This window comes from Bufo gargarizans, chromosome 2 (assembly GCF_014858855.1).
Source record: "Bufo gargarizans isolate SCDJY-AF-19 chromosome 2, ASM1485885v1, whole genome shotgun sequence".
Classification (NCBI taxonomy): Eukaryota; Metazoa; Chordata; class Amphibia; order Anura; family Bufonidae; genus Bufo; species Bufo gargarizans.
Window position 1 is genome coordinate 153,479,471 of NC_058081.1, and position 24,235 is coordinate 153,503,705.

The 24,235-nt window shown below is 41.3% G+C and overlaps 1 long non-coding RNA gene across 2 annotated transcripts in view; it reads left to right on the top strand.

The window, feature by feature from the left end:
* The window catches only part of LOC122929634, a 49,416-nt gene extending 34,240 nt beyond the window's left edge, over window positions 1-15,176 (top strand). Inside the window, exons 2-4 of one of the 2 annotated variants that reach the window (XR_006387991.1) lie at window positions 5,546-5,601; window positions 8,959-9,015; window positions 14,131-15,176. This is a non-coding gene — a long non-coding RNA (uncharacterized LOC122929634). The remainder of the gene's footprint in view (window positions 1-5,545; window positions 5,602-8,958; window positions 9,016-14,130) is intronic. The other variant, XR_006387990.1, reaches the window with a different exon arrangement.
* The last annotated feature ends 9,059 nt before the right edge of the window (window positions 15,177-24,235 follow it).

Consider the following 24,235-nt stretch of genomic DNA (forward strand, 5'->3'; position numbering starts at 1 on the left):
GTTTTTAGTTTTAGCTATTTTAGGGGGATATCTGTGTGTGCAGGTGACTATTACTGTGCATAATTATTAGGCAACTTAACAAAAAACAAATATATACCCATTTCAATTATTTATTTTTACCAGTGAAACCAATATAACATCTCAACATTCACAAATATACATTTCTGACATTCAAAAACAAAACAAAAACAAATCAGTGACCAATATAGCCACCTTTCTTTGCAAGGACACTCAAAAGCCTGCCATCCATGGATTCTGTCAGTGTTTTGATCTGTTCACCATCAACATTGCGTGCAGCAGCAACCACAGCCTCCCAGACACTGTTCAGAGAGGTGTACTGTTTTCCCTCCTTGTAAATCTCACATTTGATGATGGACCACAGGTTCTCAATGGGGTTCAGATCAGGTGAACAAGGAGGCCATGTCATTAGATTTTCTTCTTTTATACCCTTTCTTGCCAGCCACGCTGTGGAGTACTTGGACGCAGTGTGATGGAGCATTGTCCTGCATGAAAATCATGTTTTTCTTGAAGGATGCAGACTTCTTCCTGTACCACTGCTTGAAGAAGGTGTCTTCCAGAAACTGGCAGTAGGACTGGGAGTTGAGCTTGACTCCATCCTCAACCCGAAAAGGCCCCACAAGCTCATCTTTGATGATACCAGCCCAAACCAGTACTCCACCTCCATCTTGCTGGCGTCTGAGTCGGACTGGAGCTCTCTGCCCTTTACCAATCCAGCCACGGGCCCATCCATCTGGCCCATCAAGACTCACTCTCATTTCATCAGTCCATAAAACCTTAGAAAAATCAGTCTTGAGATATTTCTTGGCCCAGTCTTGACGTTTCAGCTTGTGTGTCTTGTTCAGTGGTGGTTGTCTTTCAGCCTTTCTTACCTTGGCCATGTCTCTGAGTATTGCACACATTGTGCTTTTGGGCACTCCAGTGATGTTGCAGCTCTGAAATATGGCCAAACTGGTGGCAAGTGGCATCTTGGCAGCTGCACGCTTGACTTTTCTCATTTCATGGGCAGTTATTTTGCGCCTTGGTTTTTCCACACGCTTCTTGCGACCCTGTTGACTATTTTGAATGAAACGCTTGATTGTTCGATGATCACGCTTCAGAAGCTTTGCAATTTTAAGAGTGCTGCATCCCTCTGCAAGATATCTCACTATTTTTGACTTTTCTGAGCCTGTCAAGTCCTTCTTTTGACCCATTTTGCCAAAGGAAAGGAAGTTGCCTAATAATTATGCACACCTGATATAGGGTGTTGATGTCATTAGACCACACCCCTTCTCATTACAGAGATGCACATCACCTAATATGCTTAATTGGTAGTATGCTTTCGAGCCTATACAGCTTGGAGTAAGACAACATGCATAAAGAGGATGATGTGGTCAAAATACTAATTTGCCTAATAATTCTGCACTCCCTGTAATAGTGTAAACATACCGTCCCCCAAAAATAATTGTGGTAAACTGTGCCAAGGTGCCCCCACAGTAATAGTGCTCCCAAAAGTCCCACCAATAGGAATAATTCTCTGCTAGAGCACACATGGTAGTAATAGTGCTCCTACAGTGCCCCCTACATGTCCCCACTGTGCCCCATAAGTAATAATGCTCCCATAGTGCCCATACTAGTAATCATGTTCCCCATAGACACCCAGTAGTAATAAAGCCCATCATAATGTCCCACAGTAGTAATAATTCTCCTTATAATGTGCCAGTGCAAGAAATACACAATTTGAATGCCTCCAATTGAGTTAATGTCCCCATAGTGCCCCCATAATGTGCCAGTATAAAATACCACTATATAGTGCCCCCAGTAAATGCGCCCATAGTGCTCCTCTCCTCCTTCTTCCTAGTGCCCCTCATAATGTACCAGTATAAAATGCCCCATATATAGTGCCCCAGTAGATGCCCTCAGTGTACCCCATCATTTGCAAGTATAAAATACCCCTTCTTAGTGCCCCCATAGATGAGCCCATAGTACTCCTCTCTCCCGTTCGCCATAGTACCCACCATAATGTGCCCCAGGATAAAATGCCCTCATACAGAGCCCCCCATATAAAATACCCCTTCTTTGTGGCCTCAGTAGATGCCCCCATAGTGCCCCCAATAATGTTCCAGTAAGAAGTGCCCCCATAGATGCCCCATAGTGCCACCCAATAATGTGCCAGTAAGATGTGCCCTTATAGATGCCCACCAATAATTTGCCAGTAACAAGTGCCCCTATAGATGCCCCAAATTATGTACCAGTAACAAGTGCCCCCATAGATGATCCCCAATCATGTGCCAGTACGTGCCCCCATAGATGCCCCCCAATCATGTGCCAGTAGCAAGTACCCTCATAGATGCCCCCCAATCATGTGCCAGTAACAGGCGCCCCCATAGATTACCCCCAATCATGTGCCAGTAGTAGTACCATATAAAAAAATTAAACACTTATGCTTACCTCCATCAGGCTGGCAGCGATGCAATGCAAGCCTCTTCCGGCCGGTGTTGCGCGCTGTACGGCTAAGGCGGCGCAATGACGTCATAGCCTATCAGAGGAATGGGAATGGGAGACACCTCTCCCTCCCCTGCTCCGCCGCAGCACTTCCATCTGTATCGCTGTCCTGAGGATGGCGATACAGATGACTATGGAGATGAGCGCTTCCACATCTCACCAGTGGCCAGCAGGGCTCAAGAGACAGCTACCTTGGACCCCCCAGGAGCAACTGAGCCCGGGGCAGCTGCCCCGCGTTAAAGACGGCCCTGTCCGTATCACTATATACAAGAAGATGTATAACTTATACCAGCTGTACATACAGTATATAATTATATACAACAATTATCTCTTGTTTGATTGTCCTATCGCCCACTTTTGACTGAGCATTGCCCATCTCTAAGCTGACCCCGCTCAGCAGATGCCAAGGCTTAAAGGGAACACTGCCCTCAATCATTTGTTTATTGGGTCTTCCTGAGTATCTCCAGATGGCAGATGGTGAGAAGGATATTGGGCATGTTGGATTTTTGGTAGCATCAGAAGATAGTACACTGCTAGAGGGGTTTGGCATTGCCATATTCTCTCCCCCTCTCCCCCCACTGAAACGAACATTCATATTTATGGTACAGTTGGGAGACATCGCTGCAGTCAAATGTTCCCCAGACAATTATTTAATTTGTATGGCCAGCATTAGAGAACATCAATATCCAACAAACCATGTGTTGTGTAGTGATGAGCAGCAGGGGTTATATTTGAATTCGCAATATTTTGCTAATATTTTGTAGAATATTCAGCGAATATTCGCAAATTAAAATATTCGTTATATTCAACAAGTTAATGATCACGTAATGTGCACATTTTTGCAATGCAAATTTTTATTGCAAATTTTTCAATTGCTCAGCAGAAACATGATTCCTCCCTGCTTCTTGCTTGTGGGCCAATGAGTCATAGCACTATATTGACTATATTCGTTTTTTTGAATATTTGTAATATTCTAAAACAAGAATATATAGCAATACAGCGAATGTAGAGCAATTTAGCTAATATAGTGCTATAATCTTTTTTTTTATAGTTGTAATTTATTTCCAAAAATTACAACTATTAGACAAAGAAGATTATAGACTATATTAGCTAAATTGCTCTATATTCTTTTTTTTTTTATATATTCGCTATATTGCTACATATTCTTGTTTTAGAATATTACGAATATTCGAAAAAACTAATATATTCGATATAGTGCTATATATTAGAATATTCATCATTTTCCCCATTTAAAGTCATGATTCCTCCCTGCTTCTTGCTTGTGGGCCAATGAGTCATTGGCCCACAAGCAAGAAGCAGGGAGGAATCATGTTTTTACTCAGCAATTGATAAAATTTGTGATGAAAATTTGCATTCCGAAAATTTGCATTACAAAAATTTGCAATAAAAAAATCACGAATATTCGAAATTACGAATATATATCACTATATTCTAAATATTCGGGAATTTTTGAAGTACCTATATTCGCAATAAAAATTAGCAATTTGAATATTCGTGATCAACACTAGTGTTGTGTTCTGTTACTGATTTTTAACCACTTGCCGACAGCCCATTGACGATATATGTCTGATTGGCCGGCACATACAGTACAGACCAAAAGTTTGGACACACCTTCTCATTCAAAGAGTTTTCTTTATTTACTTAGCTGCTTTTTTCTTGCCATAATACAAATTCTAACAGTCTATTCAGTAGGACTATCAGCTGTGTATCCACCTGACTTCTCCACAACTGATGGTCCCAACCCCATTTATAAGGCAAGAAATCCCACTTATTAAACCTGACAGCGCACACCTATGAAGTGAAAACTATTTCAGGTGACTACCTCTTGAAGCTCATCAAGAGAATGCCAAGAGTGTGCAAAGCAGTAATCAAAGCAAAAGGTGGCAACTTTGAAGAACCTAGAATATGACATATTTTCAGTTGTTTCACACTTTTTTGTTATGTATATAATTCCACATGTGTTAATTCATAGTTTTGATACCTTCAGTGTGAATCTACAATTTTCATAGTCATGAAAATAAAGAAAACTCTTTGAATGAGAAGGTGTGTCCATACTTTTGGTCTGTACTGTATATCTGCAGAAACGTTTCTAAACATCATTGCAAAAATCGGGAGCAGGGAGCCAACTGTCAGTGATATCAGGGCTCCCCATAGAGAAGGCAGAGATGTTTTTTTCCGTCCTCACCTTCCCCATTGCTTTATACACAACGCTCCACAAGCACTTTCGATGGCAATCAGGAGGCAGCAATGCAGCTTCCTACTTTGGTGCCAGCAGTCATGTGATTGCTGGGGGCCAGGTGACTGCACAAGCTGCATGGTCCAAACCAGATCAGCTGTGCAGTGAAGTTATACAACCTCTCTGGGGGCTGTATTCCCTCTGTAACTGGGTATAATATGTCATCCTCAGTTACAGGAGAAATCAGCAAAAGAAAAAAAATGATGTAATGTTAAATGATCCCCAAAGGCCTTGTATGACCTTATGAGGGGGACAAAGTGTAAAATAACGAAAAATAAAGACAAAATAAAAAATAAAAACCACTGCACTACAGCTTTTAGCACTGCCCCAGTGACCATAGTGCATACATCCCATATATCAAAATTACTATTACAGAAAGGGAAACTTCAATAATCCGGAGCAGGAGTCGGGACCCCCAGCCAGGATCCCTATCTGCGTGCACCATCCAGCTTGAAGCCTGTGTACTGGTCCGTACCCAAGTATGTGGGATGAGTAGTGCTGTATATCTCTGAGTTTTTCTATTACAGAAAGGGGACATCAATTAAAAAGAAAATATTTTAGTTGCACATTGTGCTATTAACAGAATAAAATAAACTTCAATGTTTTTACACTTTTCCTGGTTATAGAAAATAAACACAAAAAGTGCTAAAATACAAATTGAGATAGAAATTACTGCAAGGCTTGAATAAACCTTTTAGGAGTCTAAACATTACATGGCTTGGCGAATACATTTGGATAATCATTGAAGATGTCATCATGAAGTCATTTCTATTTCATTATCTACAGGGCCTGCAAGCGGGAGCCTAACACCGCCTACACCACCACTAAATGGAACCGCTGAGGTAATCTAACCGGAAGTGCTGCTTTTGTTTCTTGGACTAAAATAAAAATGAAATAAAAATAAATCCCCATATATCTTCGAAAAAAAGGAGTAAACATAATAACATAACCGAATGGGTAAAAGGTTAAGGCTTTCAAGAGTACATGTACAAAAAAATTGGAAAATGCACTTGGTCAGGAAGGGTGTGGCATTAAACTGGTTAATTATAGCCTAGGAACAGGGGCGGACTAAGAATTTTAAGTGGTCCTGGAAAAAATACTGTGGCCCCATTTTGTAGTCGGGTGCAAATTGATGGAAGGCAGAGCCAGCAATACCATATTGTGGCACATTATACCACCCCAACAGAGCCAAATACCACAGTCCATCATAAAATACTGCCGCCAGCAGAAACAAAATACAGCCCCAAAAACCTCCACTGCCCCCTGGGCACTGGCCCACCAGGAAATTTCCCTATAAGCGTTATGGCCAATCCACCCCTGCCTAGGAACCTTGCTACACCTTGGAACCTATCAGTATGTTTTTTTGGATTATAAGAGGAAAATTATGACACTTATAAATAAAATATTATTTTTCTTCTTAACGATTTGTCAGAACTTTTGAATATAAAAGAAATCATCGTATATATATAGACTTTGATATCCTGATATCTGTGCTGAATGTCAGCCATCTTTCCTTGTCTTATTTGAAAGGGCAAGGGGAGTTCAGTATCCTTTGGACTTAGAATCCCTAACTTCAGATTAACGATCTGTACAGAAGTGTTTACACAGTCTGATCTTGTAAGAAAATTTAGACAGATTCAATAAAAGGCAATATACTCAGATAAGGGAATATGCTGAGTTTTGATTTATTCCCAGTGAGTAAAAAGAATATAATTTTACCACATATTGTAAGGTTTATTTGAATAATCACGTAAAGGGATTATTGGTTTTTATATCATTGGTTTAAAGGGCTTCTGTCACCCCACTAAACCGTTTTTTTTTTTGTTTACTAATAATCCCTATACTGCGAGCTCCCTATACATAAGTTAAATAATCATTTTGGTTCAGTAGAATTTGATAAAAAGCTATTTTTAAAATATGTAAATTACCTTGCTACCAGCAAGTAGGGCGGCTACTTGCTGGTAGCAGCCGCATCCTCCGATCCTAATGACGCCCCCTCCGCATTGTGATTGACAGGGCCAGGGAACGGAATCGTTCTCTGCTGGCCCTGCCTGTTTTCAATCAAAATCCGGCGCCTGCGCCGCGGCCGTACCTATTTTCAATGTGCGCAGGCGCACTGAGAGGCGGCCGCTCGCTCGGCCGCCCCATCCTCAATGCGCCTGCGCCGGGTGTAGATGTGACGTCATCGGCGCAGGCGCATTAAGGATGGAGCGGCCGAGCGAGCGGCCGCCTCTCAGTGCGCCTGCGCACATTGAAGATAGGTACGGCCGCGGCGCAGGCGCCGGATTTTGAATGCAAACAGGCAGGGCCAGCAGAGAACGATTCCGTTCCCTGGCCCTGTCAATCACAATGCGGAGGGGGCGTCATTAGGATCGGAGGATGCGGCTGCTACCAGCAAGTAGCCGCCCTACTTGCTGGTAGCAAGGTAATTTACATATTTTAAAAATAGCTTTTTATCAAATTCTACTGAACCAAAATGATTATTTAACTTATGTATAGGGAGCTCGCAGTATAGGGATTATTAGTAAACAAAAAAAAAAACGGTTTAGTGGGCTGACAGAAGCCCTTTAAAAATGTGCTTTAAATAACTAAGAGTATGGTAATTACAGATATATTCATTTATTGTTAGAATTGAGGTGGAAATTCCTAGGTAGTTTAAGAGTACTATGTCAGAGAATGGTGTAAGTTAATGATCTCTTTCTTAGAAGATTTCTTGAAGGAGAATTGTGGAATTGTGGATACAGGTGATCTTAAACAAATTTTGTACCTTTACCAAACAATGACCAAGAGTGTCGTAGTATGTGTATGGAATTAATTAGGTTTAGTCAGAGATTTAGAAAGAGACTAGATGTTTGACAAAAGATAAACTTCATTGTCTCTTCATTGTCTCTTTCAGATCTCTTCAAGGTTCTGTCTGGAATCTTAGTTAAAGTTTATCCCTTCTTCAAATTAATAGGGAAATATATAGAAAATGGCTATAATTGCCAAGACTTTTTACATGGAGCCTTAGTGCCATCTAGTGTTAGAGTAAAATTAAGAACTAGATTGCAAAATCACTGGGAGAGGTCCTTTTAATGATAAGTCGTTATCACTAGTTAATGATAAAACTAGACCAATCCCATTTTTGAATGAGCTAAAAGGGAGGCATCAGCTCTTTGAGGGGAGGTTCTCTGAGAATAATCTTCCTGATCTGCATCTGCTCCACCTACCTGAGGGAATCATCCATCCAGCCATCCATCGGATTGACTACCTATCCAGCTATTGGCGGCAGCCATCTTGAAACCACACCGTGATAGAAAATAGGACTTATGGAATTTTAGTCCTGAACCCTAAAACTGATTTCTACTAGCCGATACACTGGTATAGTATTATTTGCCTATAGTTCGTAGGAGATTTAATATAATATATATCTATATATACGTATTCAATTAACCATACTTTGTGTATAGTATCTGTTTTGGAATAAGGCTGGGGTGTAACTGCAGTATCATTCTAAACCTTGCTCCAATCCAGTGAGATTGTAAATATACTAGTGAGAACACTGTATCATCTCCAAGGAACTGCGTTCAGTTCTAGGCCGGTATGGTTGATTATGTATATATACACTCACCTAAAGAATTATTAGGAACACCAAACTAATACGGTGTTGGACCCCCTTTTGCCTTCAGAACTGCCTTAATTCTACGTGGCATTGATTCAACAAGGTGCTGATAGCATTCTTTAGAAATGTTGGCCCATATTGATAGGATAGCATCTTGCAGTTGATGGAGATTTGAGGGATGCACATCCAGGGCACGAAGCTCCCGTTCCACCACATCCCAAAGATGCTCTATTGGGTTGAGATCTGGTGACTGTGGGGGCCATTTTAGTACAGTGAATTCATTGTCATGTTCAAGAAACCAATTTGAAATGATTCAAGCTTTGTGACATGGTGCATTATCCTGCTGGAAGTAGCCATCAGAGGATGGGTACATGGTGGTCATGAAGGGATGGACATGGTCAGAAACAATGCTCAGGTAGCCCGTAGCATTTAAACAATGGCCAATTGGCACTAAGGGGCCTAAAGTGTGCCCAGAAAACATCCCCCACACCATTACACCACTACCAGCAGCCTGCACAGTGGTAACAAGGCATGATGGATACATGTTCTCATTCTGTTTACGCCAAATTCACACTCTACCATTTGAATGTCTCAACAGAAATCGAGACTCATCAGACCAGGCAACATTTTTCCAGTCTTCAACAGTCCAATTTTGGTGAGCTCGTGCAAATTGTAGCCTCTTTTTCCTATTGGTAGTGGAGATGAGTGGTACCCGGTGGGGTCTTCTGCTGTTGTAGCCCACCTTTCTTTCCCATTCTGACATTCAGTTTGGAGTTGTCTTGACCAGGACCACAACCCTACATGCATTGAAGCAACTGCCATGTGATTGGTTGACTAGATAATCGTATTAATGAGAAATAGAACAGGTGTTCCTAATAATTCTTTAGGTGAGTGTATATCTGTATAGATAAAAGATGAAATATGGTATAAACCAGATTTGGGTTTAGTCTGATATCTGTCGGCTGAGAGAAATCAGGTATCAAATTGCTTTAAATATAATTGTCATAATAAGGCATTGTAGTGGATATACAGTCAGGTCCATAAATATTGGGACATCAACGCAAGTCTAACATTTTTGGCTCTATACATATACACCACCACAATGGAATTGAAATGAAACAAACAAGATGTGCTTTAACTGCAGACTGTCAGCTTTAATTTGAGGGTATTTACATCCAAATCAGGTGAACAGTGTAGGAATTACAACAGTTTTCATATGTGCCTCCCACTTGTTAAGGGAGCAAAAGTAATGGGACAGTTGGCTTCTTAGCTGTTCTATGGCCAGGCGTGTGTTTTTCCCTCATTATCCCAATAACAATGAGAAGATAAAGGGTCCAGAGTTCATTTCAAGTGTGCTATTTGCATTTGGAATCTGTTGCTGTCAACTCTCAAGATGAGATCCAAAATGTTGTCACTATCAGTGAAGCAAGCCTGACAGTTGTGGCAAGAGTGTGGCTTTGTATTACAAGCTGTCCTCCCGCTCGTGATCACACTACCACTAGTAGTACAACAAGGTACCCCAACTATCTGGGGCCCTTGATGTACTTTCACATCACGATGTGGGAAAATGGGGTTACTAAAGCTCAGTATGCAGAGGAATTCTATACAAGCCTGATAGTAGCATGCCTATACATAACACTATAGAATTGTAGCCCTGATTCAGTTAGACATCAGGCCCCCAGACTGCAAGTCAACATTGCTAACTACTGAGCTAAATTGCTCTGACTGCTAGAAATTCTACTACAGTGCCAGTAAATTCTACTACAGTTGATTCTAGTTTAGGGTCAATATTAGACATTAGAAAGCCTTTCGCTGTCTGGGTGTTGCCACTCCATTAGGATACTGCCACACTACGTATTTGTCTTGGCTTTTTTTTTTTTTGCTTGTAAAAAATGCCATTAAAGTAATTTTTTTTTTACATGCTTTTTGTGTGCTGTGTTTTAGTCACACAAAAGTTTTTTCTTCAGACCTTTTGTTCCTATAAAGAAGGGAAAACATCTGAAAAGAAAAAAAAAAACAGCAAACCCAGAGCATGCTGCTATTTAAAAAAAAAATCCAGGAAATAGCAGCACAAAAAAAAATAAAGAAACGTGTTTGTAGGCGTTTTATGATTTCCTATTGGCCAACATGTAACATCTGGTTGAGATGTTTTGCTCTTATTTACCTATATTATCAGAATTGCTATATGCAGAAGTGATTCTGACAATAAGATTATGGGGCTGTGGAGAAAATAAGCTCTACACGCTTATCCTACACGCTCTTACCCAAAGCTCCACTTACTTATGTACCCAGCCCCTTTCTCACTGCTTTGCCACTGCCTGGCCATGTTAATCTCAATCAAAGCAGCAAGGGGGGCGGGTTCTGGCCACAGAAAGTAGTGGAGCTTGGGTGCAACCCTCAATGCACCAAATGCCTTATTTGCATATTAAGAAAAAGTATCATAACTAGGGAATGGAGACTCTGATCAAACAAAGAAAAACAGTGTTTAAATCAGGTGAACTACAGTCTATGCTAATAGTTTGATAGAGAGGTCACTGGAGATGAATTCCCTTTAATATTTAACTAGAAAATCCAGAACTAGAAAAGGGACTCATGAAATATCATAACTGTAATATTAAAAAGGAATACAACATGAGCATTTGTAACCTAATATATGTTATTTGTGTATCAGAATGTATTAAGCTGCATTATGCTTGGCCTTTGATATATGTGTAGGAGTATTACGCAGCTTACTAGAATGTTAGTGAATATACAACACAAGTCTAAAATATACTGGGGTCAAGAATGAGGTATTGAGCAGAGGAGCTTTATATTATATCAGATCATTAACCCTAGCGTGCAAAATATCTTTTGACAATCCCCACTTTAGTTGAATGAAGACCCCACTGTTTACATCCTTCTGGGCAGATAGAAGACATGGCATAATATCAAGACAATCCTTACAAAACCAGATGCATTTGTTTATCATGCTTTAATGGCTTTTATATTATAAGCATTTATAGCTACTAAGGTTTTTAGCGAATGTATCAGATTTACAGAGATGGCAATACCATATGTGCAGCTGGACAGGTGATCTGTACACAAAGTGGTCTGATGTCATCTCAAAAAGCTCTAAAATGTACTTTTATTTACTAGACTGTGTAGCTGATTTCTATAGGTCACATTTACAGTTACAATCCACCACATAAATTGGTACACCAATGAAGATTAAATACAGGTCAGACAATAGGGGCTGCCATTTATACTCTTCTTGCAGAGGAGAAATTATCCAGAGGTGTAATGCAAACCTTCTGGGTAATATAGGTTAAAAAGAAAAAGATTACTACATTGGGCTACAGTGAGTTTCAGATTTTCGATTGGGTTCAGGTCTGGAGACTGGCTAGGCCACAGCCGGACCTTGAAATGCTTCTTATGGAGCCACTCCTTAGTTGCCCTAGATGTGTGTTTCGGGTCATTGTCATGCTAGAGATTTAGCCACAACCCATCTTCAATGCTCTAACTGAGAAGATTGTTGGCCAAAATCTCACGCTACATGGCCCCATCCATCCTCCCTTCAATACCGCGCAGTCGTCCTGTCACCTTTGCTGAAAATTACCCCCAAAGTATGATGTTTCCACCCCCATGCTTCACGGTTTGGATGGGGTTGTACTCATTCTTCTCCTTCCTCCAAACATGACGAGTGTAGTTGATACCAAAAAATTCCAATTTGTGTCATCTGACCACATGACCTTCTCCCATGCCTCCTCTGGATCATCCAGATGGTCATTGGCAAACTTTAAACAGGCCTGGACATGTGCTGGTGTGAACAGGGGGATTTTGCATGCCCTGCAGGATTTTAATCCATGACGGCGTAGTGTTAGTAACAGTAATCTTTGAGACTGTGGTCCCAGCTCTCTTCAGGTAATTGACGAGGTCCGCCAGTGTAGTTCTGGGCTGACTTCAATGAATTACTACTGTATTCATATCTGCGTATTTAAAAACAATTTAAAATAGCAATCAGAAGGCTTTGGTACTGGCTGATACCTCGTTACCAAAGCCCAGCTCAGATTGCTATTTTAAAATGCTTTTAAATACACAGATATGAATATAGTAGTAATTCACCAAACTCTCAAGCGACTTTGGGTGAGGCGAACTTTGGCTCCATGGAGCCAATACATTTTAATGCTGTACTGCAACAGCATTAAAATCCAATCAGTTGAACAAATCAACTGTGGATCTATGATCTCCCAGTAGTGCATTGTAGACAGCTCTTTCTAACTCTGCCCTCCAGTTCTGTTCTTCTCTCCTCCTCCACTGGATATATAATAGTCCATCACACATATGCCCACACTATTAAAATATAACAATATTAAAGGCTTACAGCAAATAGCGCAACGGGGAAAAAAAATAAAAACAGCCAATTTGCCATTTTTTGTCACTTCAACTACCCAATAATTTTGTTTTCAGTATTAAAACGCAAGAAAAGTTATACGTATACCACATATTATTGGTATCGTTGGAACCGTACTGACCTGGAGAATGAAGATAACAGGTAAATTTTACCACATAGTGTACAGTGTAATAAAAAAACTTTATCAGAATTGTGTTTTTTCATAATTCTACGGTCACCTGACCAAAAACTCCTTTTAGGGGTCCTATCTATATGTTAAAACTTTAACCTTTATTATTTGCTTTTAAAATGAAAATACTCAGAGAAACCGATACTACAAGGTAATTAAAAGTATCAGATTGCAGTTACGGGCTAAGTCAGTCTTGATTGGGCCGCTGTCGCTCGCTCTTCATTCTATTTATGAGGTGGTTTTCCTCATGGGTACTGTGTGGCCATGTATCCCCACAGGTTAGCAGGTGTGTTTTCAATGGTGAATTGTTTGGTGTCCCTATAGGTCCTAGATATAGGAGTTTCTATTGTAAATAGATGAGATGTATTCCTATATGCCTATGCGACAGACATCCATCATTCATTCACACATCTCACACACTGGGAAATCAGACAGTTTGCCTCCGAACATTTGCACAATATGTATTGAGCTGGACAATGATTGCTACCCTGCTGGTTGTTTATCTTGCCCTATACTAAGTATACCAGTTTCTGGTGCCAGTTATAGTAAATCCGGTGAGCTGTGTTAAGCCCCACCCCTCTCGATAAGCCCCATCCCCTTTCTAAAGTGCAGAGAACCTTTGCCCCATCCCCTTTCTAAAGTGCAGAGAACCTTTGCAGAGAAAATGTGCAAATTATGGCACAGATGTGGTGTGCTAAATCCCCTCCAATGTGTTACCGAGATAGGACCCATAAAGGCGTATAGACAGAATAAAAGAACATCAAACCAGTGGAAAACAACAGATTGTAATGTATATAAAAGCTTATCAAGCCGTTATATAACATGTCAGTATGAAAGAATCCATGGCAGTAAATACAATTCTTCAATGGTCTTGGGGTTTTTATGTCCTGACTCTCCAAGGTATATGTGGTTATGCAGCGATGAGATCCCTATTTATAACCCATTTGGTAATGGAGGATGTCAATAGCTCATCCCTTAAAATATATCATAATCTAGACAAGTGTTCCTGCAGAATTGTATCCGGAATATAGTCTAGTCTTGTGTCACAGGTTTCTATGTCTGAAATAATACATTTGACTCAACTGAACTGGGGAAACAGGGAGAGATTTTATTAGTTTGGAAGGACGACAACTCTCGTATCCGAGTAAGCTGTTTCTGTCTGTTGGTTTTGTGTATATGTCAAAGTGTAATTTACTATCATTTACCTTCAGGAGAATCTACAAATAAAATCTGTTTATGGCTGAAGTCCAAGGAGAGAGAGATGGAAGCGACACTTTCGTTATGCTGAATCCTGCCAAATACAAAAAACAATGTTGTCAATAAAATGGACCTTTTTACGTACATGACATTTAAATGACATTTAAATTAGCTGTTTGTGTAGACATATTTCTCCTCAAACCCATTCATGTACATCACTGCAAAGGTTAGCGCTATGTTACAGCCCATAGCTGTTCCAGTTCTCTGTAAGTAAAACCTGTTTTTAAATACAAAATAATTGTTCTTCAGCAAAGAGTAATTGTAAAATTAAATTATCTTCCTGGGGGAAAAGTCTTTGTGTGTTTCCATCCCCTCTTTTACAGAAAACATGACTTCTTATGTGGGAATATTCATAGAGGCTTGATAAGTCCATAGTCATTAAGACACTCTTCCCAATTCAGGACCAGATTTATAATTTTATCGTGGAAGTCCTTAATATCGCTTAAAAAATACTTCTCCATTGGGTATATGGATGTCAACAGCAATCCAACATCTTGGATGTGGGTTGGAAAAGAGAATTACATCCAAACAGTATATGCCTTCCTGGAGGATGTCCAAGTCCTTGTGAATCTTAAAGAGAACCCGTCACATTGGACATGTTGTCGGATTTGAAGGCAGCATATTATAGAGCAGGAGAGGCTGAGCAGATTAATCCATAGTTTTTGGGAGAAGATTCAGTTAAATTTGCAATTTAGACATTTAAATTTCTGCTTATTCTGAGTTTTAAAGTCAAGTCGGCGCTCCTATCAGTTATTGACAGCTCTTTCTGTATACACAGTAATAAAGGGTAGGCTGTCAATCACTGATAGGATCGGCTCCTTGACTTCAGAGCCCAGAATAAACAGAAATTTTAATGAATGAAACACAAGTTATAAAAACAATTTATCAAATTACTCAACTCCTTCTGCTCTACGCCATGCTACCTGCAGAATAATTTGCATTTTCAAGATGACAGATTATCTTTACGAAAAGTATGCTGTATATCCCCAGCATTATTGGATAGCTAGGGTTTAGGTATTCACCAAGTTTGTTATGTATCACTCCCTCCTCCTTGGCCCTAGTTATAACAGAGGAAATCTCTTGGGTGGGATCACAGTTAATTTTGGTTTATCCCTAGTATTACATAATTGCTGGATTAAATCTTTTCATAGTCTGTTTTCTTCATTACAACGATCCCTGACCCCTTGTGGATTTTATTACTATCCTATTATTGTTCCTCAGGGTACGGAGTGTATGGTATTCTGATCTATTTACATTTTTCCTAAAGCACTCTAAAGGTAGCCACACATATTAGTCTGAAGTTGATCAAAACAGACAATTTCAACCAAAATGAATGTTTGTTGGGGAAATTTAACAACAAAGAATTGTTTTAGCCGACCAATGACAGGCCATTATCGTCTGAAAACAAGTCGGCCATGTTTAAAGAGGACCTTTCACTAGTATACAAACTAAAAACTAACGCTATCTGTGGGCAGAGTGGCGCCCAGGGGTCCCCCTGCACTTACTAGTATGCCTAGGCGCCGCTCCGTTCGCCCGGTATAGGCTCCGGTGTCTCAGCTCCGTCTGTTGTACTGAACAGATTTTTTGTAGGAGGCGTGTCCCTTGCTGCAGCACTGGCCAATCGCAGCGCACAGCTCATAGCCTTTTTGGAAATCTGGGACGCCATGTCATCCGGACCAAAGAGGACAAGGACAACCCAACTTGTTATCAACGCTCAGTTCAGAAGCCTGCATCTCTGATGGTATGGGGTTGCATGAGTGCGTGTGGCATGGGCAGCTTGAATGTCTGGAAAGGCACCATCAATGCAGAAAAATATATTCAGGTTCTAGAACAACATATGCTCCCATCCAGACGTCATCTCTTTCAGGGAAGACCCTGCATTTTTCAACAAGATAATGCCAGACCACATTCTGCATCAATCACAACATCATGGCTGCGTAGGAGAAGGATCCGGGTACTGAAATGGCCAGTCTGCAGTCCAGATCTTTCACCTATAGAGAACATTTGGCGCATCATAAAGAGGAAGGTGCAACAAAGAAGGCCCAAGACGATTGAACAGTTAGAGGCCTGTATTAGACAAGAATGGGAGAGCATTCCTATTTCTAAACTTGAAAAACTGGTCTCCTCGGTCCCCAGACGTCTGTTGAGTGTTGTAAGAAGAAGGGGAGATGCCACACAGTGGTGAAAATGGCCTTGTCCCAACTTTTTGGGGATTTGTTGACACCATGAAATTCTGATTCAACATATTTTTCCCTCAAAATGGTACATTTTCTCAGTTTAAACTTTTGTTCCGTGATTTATGTTCTATTCTGAATAAAATATTAGAAGTTGGCACCTCCACATCATTGCATTCAGTTTTTATTCACGATTTGTATAGTGTCCCAACTTTTTTGGAATCTGGTTTGTACGTCTATCTGTCATAATTTCAACCACACCTTTGTTAGCTTTATCTGTACTTTAAAACTTAAAAAATGTACTTTATTTAGTATGCAAATAAGGTCCAAAGTGACCAGCGGGGTGTCACTAATGGTTTCAAGAGCCCAGGACTGCCGCTATCCCTGACAGATTAACTTGAAGTAAATACATTTCTGCTACATTGAAATGTGTATCTGAAAGGTTCACCAACAGTCCTTGGTTGTTTGGATTAGACAATGGTGGAGTCCTGAAGGTGGATTCGGTCAGACTTGCTATCTGGTCTGGATTGGGTCCCTGAGTTGTGGCGTATAGTTTATGTTGCAGCCTCTTATGTTTCCTCCCCACCCTCCTTGGCGACCCTCTTCTTTGTAATCTCAAATAATTTCATCCTAAAATAAAAATCTGTCACTAACTGAGCCTGATGATCCTGGAACTCCTGAGAATGGTTGATGAGTGTCAAGAGTTCCAGAGGGCACCCTCCAACATACCTGACATGTTTCATAATCCCCCAGATGTCTCTCAAAAACTTGAAAAGTCATTCTTTCAAAATAGTCATTTTTTGTGTTAGGTTGTTTGTTTATGATGGAGTTGCCCTCTTCTAATGAAAGATTTGTGCATAGATTCTGTACCAATTACACATTCTGTTACTTTCTTGTTCTTAGTACCAACTTGTTCTAGTATTAGAAGAATAATATATATTTTTTTAAAATTGTAAACTATGTTGCAGATCATCTGAAAATAGAGTAGGGACAAATTACATGCGAGTCCTCTTGCAGGGTGGTCATAAGCCCTGAAAATGAGCAGTGTATAATGCAATTGAAAAATTAATCAAGCCAGTAAAGGAGGCAATATGAACAAGCATTTTACATTAGATAGTACCTTGTATCGACTTTGTCTACATGATAAATGTCATTTGCTGAAGTGAGATGATCCATTTAAGTATTCAATCTCAGGTTGTGAGACATTAGTTTGTTCATTTTGTGTTTGACGTTATATGTCTAGTATCCTCTTCTGAGAAGGACCAGGCATTTATCTGGTAAAGCATCGGAACTGAGAAATTATTGAAGAGAAGAGCAAATATTCATCAACAACCAAACATCCAGGAATCCAGCAATGTGAATGTTCAAAACTCTAAAGTGCTGCAATGACAGTTTAACTGGTTAATGAAATAAAATATATGTTCATGTGTATATACAGTGGCTTGCAAAAGTATTCAACCCCCTTGACTTTTTCGTATTTTGGTGCCTCACAACCTAGAATTAACATAGATTGTTTGAGGATATGCATTATTTAATTTACTGAACATGCACACAACAAAGATTTTTTTTTTATTGCGAAGCAAACAACAAGTAGGACAAACTAACAGAAAAAGTCAATGTGCATAACTATTCGCCCCCCTAAAGTCAATACTTTGTAGAGCCACCTTTTGCGGCAATCACAACTCCAAGTCGCTTTGGATAAGTCTCTATGACAGGGGTGTCCAAACTTTTTTCGAGGAGGGCCAGATTTGATAAAGTGAACATGTGCGAGGGCCGACCATTTTGCCCAACATTCTTTGAACCATTAAAATTATATGCAAATTAACTATTTTATGCAAATTTTATTGCAAACGGCATACCTTTCATTTTGTGACTTGGATGACAAATCTAAACAGGTGTTAAATCACTCTGCCTTCAATATAAAAAACAGGAGGCAGAAATATGTCGGAAACAATACATTACAAGGTTGTCTGTTAACTTTTAAATTCCAAAAATGTGAACTGGAACATAACAGTTCAAATATATTTATAACTGATTGACCAACTGACATTGAAGGGAACCTGTTATCAACTTTATTCCGCCCATACTATACTAAAGGCAGAATAAAGTAGAGACAGGTGAGTAGATTTCAGCGGTCTGTCATTTATAAGTTAAAAGTAAGTGGTTGCCGAGAACCAACATCACAATCATTGCAGACTGGGCCTGGAAAAAAGTCCTGGCCTCCTGAGAAGAGTCCTGGTTAGTCATAGATTCCTGCTCTCCTGCCCGCCTGCTGATGACTGACAGGCTTCTACCTAGTTCCCTTTCTCTCTAGGAGAGAACTGCCAATCATCAGCAGATGGGTGAAAGAGCAGGAGATTAGGAATAACCAGGACTCTTCTCAGGTGGCCGTGACTCTTTTCAAGGCCTGAGCTGCAATGATTATGATGCTGGTTCTCAGCAACCACTTACTTTTCGCTCATGAGTGACACACCGCTGACATCAGCATTTCTGTCACCTAATTTATGCTGCCCTCAGTGAGATTAGCATAAAGTTGATGACAGGTTCCCTTTAACTGAGATTTTACAATGTATTCATTTCAACTGAAAAAAATCTTGCTGCACTAATGTGAAGGGTGAAACTGAGATCTGGACTGCAGCAGATAGGCTAGATCTGGTTCAAAGGCTGTGGTTTTGATGCGCAAAATATCACGCAAGTGAGAGTCACTTAGTCTTGTCCGCATGCGATTCTTGTTAAGGTTCATAACAGAGAATGTCTTCTCACACAAATATGTTGAGCCAAACAAGCTCAGCATTTTCTTTGCCAATGTTCGAATCTCTTTAAAACGGCTCTTATCCAGTTGGCTGTAAAATTTCACAAGAGAGAGCTGTTGGTGCCGACTGCGTAACTCACTGTCACAATGCAGGTCAATGAGCTCGAGCTGCAGCTGATCTGGAGCATTGTCGGGGTCAACAGAGAATGGAGAGGAGAAAAGGGTGATCTCCTTTTCAATAGCTGCAAAATCTTTAAAGCGCCGTCTAAACTCCCCAGCAAGAGATACGATGTCTGCTGCATACCTGCTAGTTTGTACACTGATATCATCCTGTGGAAAACTGTTCATTATTTCCTGCAACGCTGAAAAATGAATGGTATTGGGCGGTGTTTGTGACAGATGCCTTTGGAAAAGTTGCAGCTTTGTTCCAAAGGCTTTGAGGTGTGAATAAAGCTGGTTCACCGCTGCATCTTTGCCCTGAAGACTCGTGTTCAGTACATTCAGATGCTTTGTTATGTCGACTAGAAACCCTAAATCAGCCAGCCAAATAGGATCAGATAGTTCTCGCATCGGTTGTCCCTTTGTTTCCAAGAATTCTCCAATTTCTTTTCTGAGAGAGTAGAAACGCTGCAGTGCAGACCCTCGACTGAGCCATCTTACATCATTATGATATAAAACATCTTCGTATTCAGCCTGGATATCCAGTAGAAACTGTTTAAACTGGCGGTGGCACAGGGCTCTAGAGCGAATAAAATTAATGCTCTTTAGCACCGGTTTCATAACATGGTCATATTTGAGATGTTTAGCACAGAGAACTTGTTGATGAATAATACAATGCAGTTTAATAGCTTTGCCTCCTTCTTCGATCACCTTGTTACAGATTAGGGTTGATAATCCACTCCGTTCACCAGCCATGGCAGGTGCCCCATCAGTAATTATCCCAGTAACTTTGTTCCAAGGCAGTTTCATGTCATCTATGGCAGAACTAACAGAAACAAATAAATCTGTTCCTCTTGTTTGGTCCTTAAGGCTCTGGAGGTCAAGTAGCTCTTCAGTCACATTCATTTCATCGTCCACCCCTCTCAGAAAAATCAGCAACTGAGCTGTGTCGGAGAGGTCCGTGCTTTCATCACAGGCTATTGAAAAGAAGTCAAAATCAACTCCTTTTGACTTTAACTGTCTCTTAATATCTGATGAAATTTCTTCTACTCTCCGTGCTACAGTGTTACGAGCCAGGCAAATATTGGAAAACTCTGACTTCTTCTCGGGACAGATATTCTGCACCATTTTCATAATGCATTCTTTAATAAAGTCACCCTCAGCAAAAGATTTGCAATTTTTAGCAATTAACGTTGCTACCTCATAGCTAGCCCTTGTGGCATTTTCATTTGACTCACGGGCTCTTGTAAAAAATCGCTGTTGTGACATTAAAACAGCTTCAAGTTGCTTCACCTTGTCACTGCGGTCGCGCCCTGTTAGCTTGTCGTATGTGCTGTGTCTCGACTGGTAGTGTCTCTTGACATTAAATTCCTTATTAACAGCCACAGTCTCTTGGCATATTAGACAAACACAGTGATTCCGTATTTCAGTGAAAAAATATTCCACTTTCCACCTGTCCTGGAAGCAGCGTCCCTCACTGTCAACTTTTCGTTTCTTATTTGTAGTTGCCATTATAAAAATTGGCCAGATAAGGAGAAGTTATTTGTAGAGAGTACTAGGAGCACAATCAGATTCTAGCCCAGTGACGTACAGTGAGGGGTTAATGAAGGGTATGACAGCTTGCTACCACTGATTCGGATTATGCCCCCTTTTCTGCTTTAGTTCACAGCCCAGCCTGCAAGTCGCTGGGACATATAAAAATATTTTAAAAAATCCAGCAACACTTTAAAAGGGTTTTCCAGTACTTTTTATAGCTGCAGATGGTACTGGAAATTCAGAGCTCTTTCTCCTGTGTAGTGGTTGGAACTAGTAAAGTTGCTGTAGCACTGCTGCCATTTGCTTCCAACATTGGAGGTACAAGGATAGGCCACCAATATAAAAGTACAGGAAAACTGCTATAAACAAAGAGAAGGACACCTGATGTATGAAAAGTGTGACTAAAACGGTGGGTAAATGAATCAGCCACCAACAAATCTGTGACCCTGGCTTCACAAAAAAATCAGAGCTGAGATACAGGGGATGAACTTAAAGACCGATATTCTGGCCTTACTACAGAGAAGAAAAGCTGAGATCTCGTGACGTCAGAGATTTGGGCTTTCCTTCTCCCTGAGCCCAAATCACACGAGATCTCGGACGTTGTGAGATCTCGGCTTTCCTTCTCTGTGAAGGCAAAGACCAAATCTTGCGTGATCTCAGACGTCGCCGCGAGATTTGGCCTTTGCTGATGCAGCCTCTTCCTGTAAGCTGTGGTGTCTTGTAGTGTCCCACTAGGATACTTCTAGAGAACAAAGAGTTTAAAATGTGTGATGTTAAACAAATCTTAAAAGGGGTTGTCCAGGCAGTATATATTGATGACCTATTGTCGGGATAGGTCATCAATATCTGATCAGTGGGATTCCAAGGAGTCAGCCCCTTCATTACACTGCCCACCGTCTTGAAAGTTTTGGAGGCCCAGTGTAATTACAAGTACTCTTTCCTTCACCGCTGCAATGGAGACAACATGCAGTATAATGAAGAGGAAGCAGAGCTGGCATGGAGCGTTGCCTCCTCTTCAAACTGCTGAACAGCGGGGTTCCAGGTGTGGGACCCCACCAATCAGATATTAATAACCTATCCTGAGGATAAGTCATCAATATACCATATACTGCCTGCACAACCTGCTTAATATATTCTGTTTTTATACAGTTTTTTGTACCGTTTGCATGTACTTGCAGAGAAAAGCTGCAATGTAACATACATGTCTTGTGCTGTGTGTGCTGCTAGAGATAAGGCCTCTTTCACACTTGCGTTGTCCGGATCCGGCGTGTACTCCAGTGAACTGAAAGCATTTGAAGACGGATCCGTCTTCAAAATGCTTTCAGTGTTACTATGGCACCCAGGACGCTATTAAAGTCCTGGTTGCCATAGTAGGAGCGGGGAGCGGTATACTTACAGTCCGTGCGGCTCCCGGGGCGCTCCAGAATGACGTCAGAGCGCCCCATGCGCATGGATGACGTGCCATGCGATCACGTCATCCATGAGCGTGGGGCGCCCTGACGTCACTCTGAAGCGCCCCGGGAGCCGCACGGATGGTAAGTATACTGCTCCCCCGCTCCCCACTACACTTTACCATGGCTGCCAGGACTTTAGCGTCCCGGCAGCCATGGTAACCATTCAGAAAAAGCCAAACGTCAGATCCGGCAATGCGCCGAAACGACGTTTAGCTTAAGGCCGGATCCGGATCAATGCCTTTCAATGGGCATTAATTCCGGATCCGGCCTTGCGGCAAGTGTTCAGGATTTTTGTCCGGAGCAAAAAGCGCAGCATGCTGCGGTATTTTCTCCAGCCAAAAAACGTTCCGGTCCGGAACTGAAGACATCCTGATGCATCCTGAACGGATTTCACTCCATTCAGAATGCATTAGGATAAAACTGATCAGGATTCTTCCGGCATAGAGCCCCGACGACAGAACTCTATGCCGGAAGAAAAGAACAACGCAGGTGTGAAAGGGCCCTTAGACATGTTTCCTTTTCTCTCTTATAGGTTTTGTGTAGAAAACTATGCAACAAGGTTGAGGTTGAACTGTATTGGGGATTTGCTGCCATCCTCCTGGCCATTCAGTCAGAGTGAGATAGTGTATGTGCAGTTAGGAAAATTAATCTGTAAGAAGACAGAGGAATTAGGTTTCTGGCCTGGCCTAGCCATTTATGTAACTGACCTAATCAGAGAGGCCAACCTGAGAAGGGTGCAATCTATAGACTGTGAGGAGAACTCTTTGGATATGGGCCTCATAGTGTGTACACATTTATAAGATTGTTCCCATAATTTACAAAGTAAAACAAAGATAATCCTACCTATTCTGTAAGAATATATATTCTGGCCTTACTACACTACAGAGAACAAAAGCCGAGATCTCGCGATGTCTGAGATCTCGTGACATCTGAGATTTGGGCTTTCCTTCTCCCTGAGCCCAAATCCCGCGAGATCTCGGACGTTGTGAGATCTCGGCTTTCCTTCTCTGTGAAGGCAAAGACCAAATCTCGCGTGATCTCGGACGTCGCCGCGAGATTTGGACTTTGCTGATGCAGCCTCCTCCTGTAAGCTGTGGGCTCCCGGTGAGCTGGCGGTGACTGGCGAGAGGGGCCGGGGGCCGGAATACCAACGATTCACATCAAACCTCTGGGGGGCCGTTTTACTCCTGGCCGCGGGCCGCAATTGGCCCGCGGGCCGGACTTTGGACATGCCTGCTCTATGAGCTTGCCACATCTTACCACTGGGATTTTTGCCCATTCCTCCTTGCAAAACTGCTCCAGCATCTTCAAGTTGGATGATTTGCGCTTGTGAACAGCAATCTTTAAGTCTGAACACAGATTTTCTATTGGATTGAGATCTGGGCATTGACTAGGCCATTCCAACACATTTACATGTTTCCCTTTTAACCACTCAAGTGTTGCTTTAACAGTGTGTTTGGGGTCATTGTCCTGCTAGTAGGCGAACCTCCGTCCTAGCCTCAAATCACATACAGAGTGGTACATTTTTTGCTCAAGAATATCCCTGTATTTAGCACCATACATTTTTGCCTCAATTGTGACCAGTTTCCCAGTCCCGGCTGCTGAAAAACATCCCCACAGCATGATGCTGCCACGACCATGTTTCACTGTGGGGATGTTTTTTTTTTGGTGATGTGATGTCTTGGGTTTGCGCCAGACATAGCGTTTTCTTTGATGGCTAAAAAGTAACATTTTAGTCTCATCAGACCAGAGCACCTTCCTCCATACATTTTGGGAGTCTCCCACATGCCTCTTCGCAAACTCACAACGTGCCTTTTTGTTTTTAGCTGAAAGTAATGGCTTTCTTCTGGCCACTCTGCCATAAAACCCAACTCTATGGAGCGTACGGCCTATTGTCGTCCTATGTACAGATACTCCAGTCTCTCCTGTGGAACTCTGCAGCTCCTCCAGGGTTACCGTAGAGCTCTATGCTGTCTCTCTGATT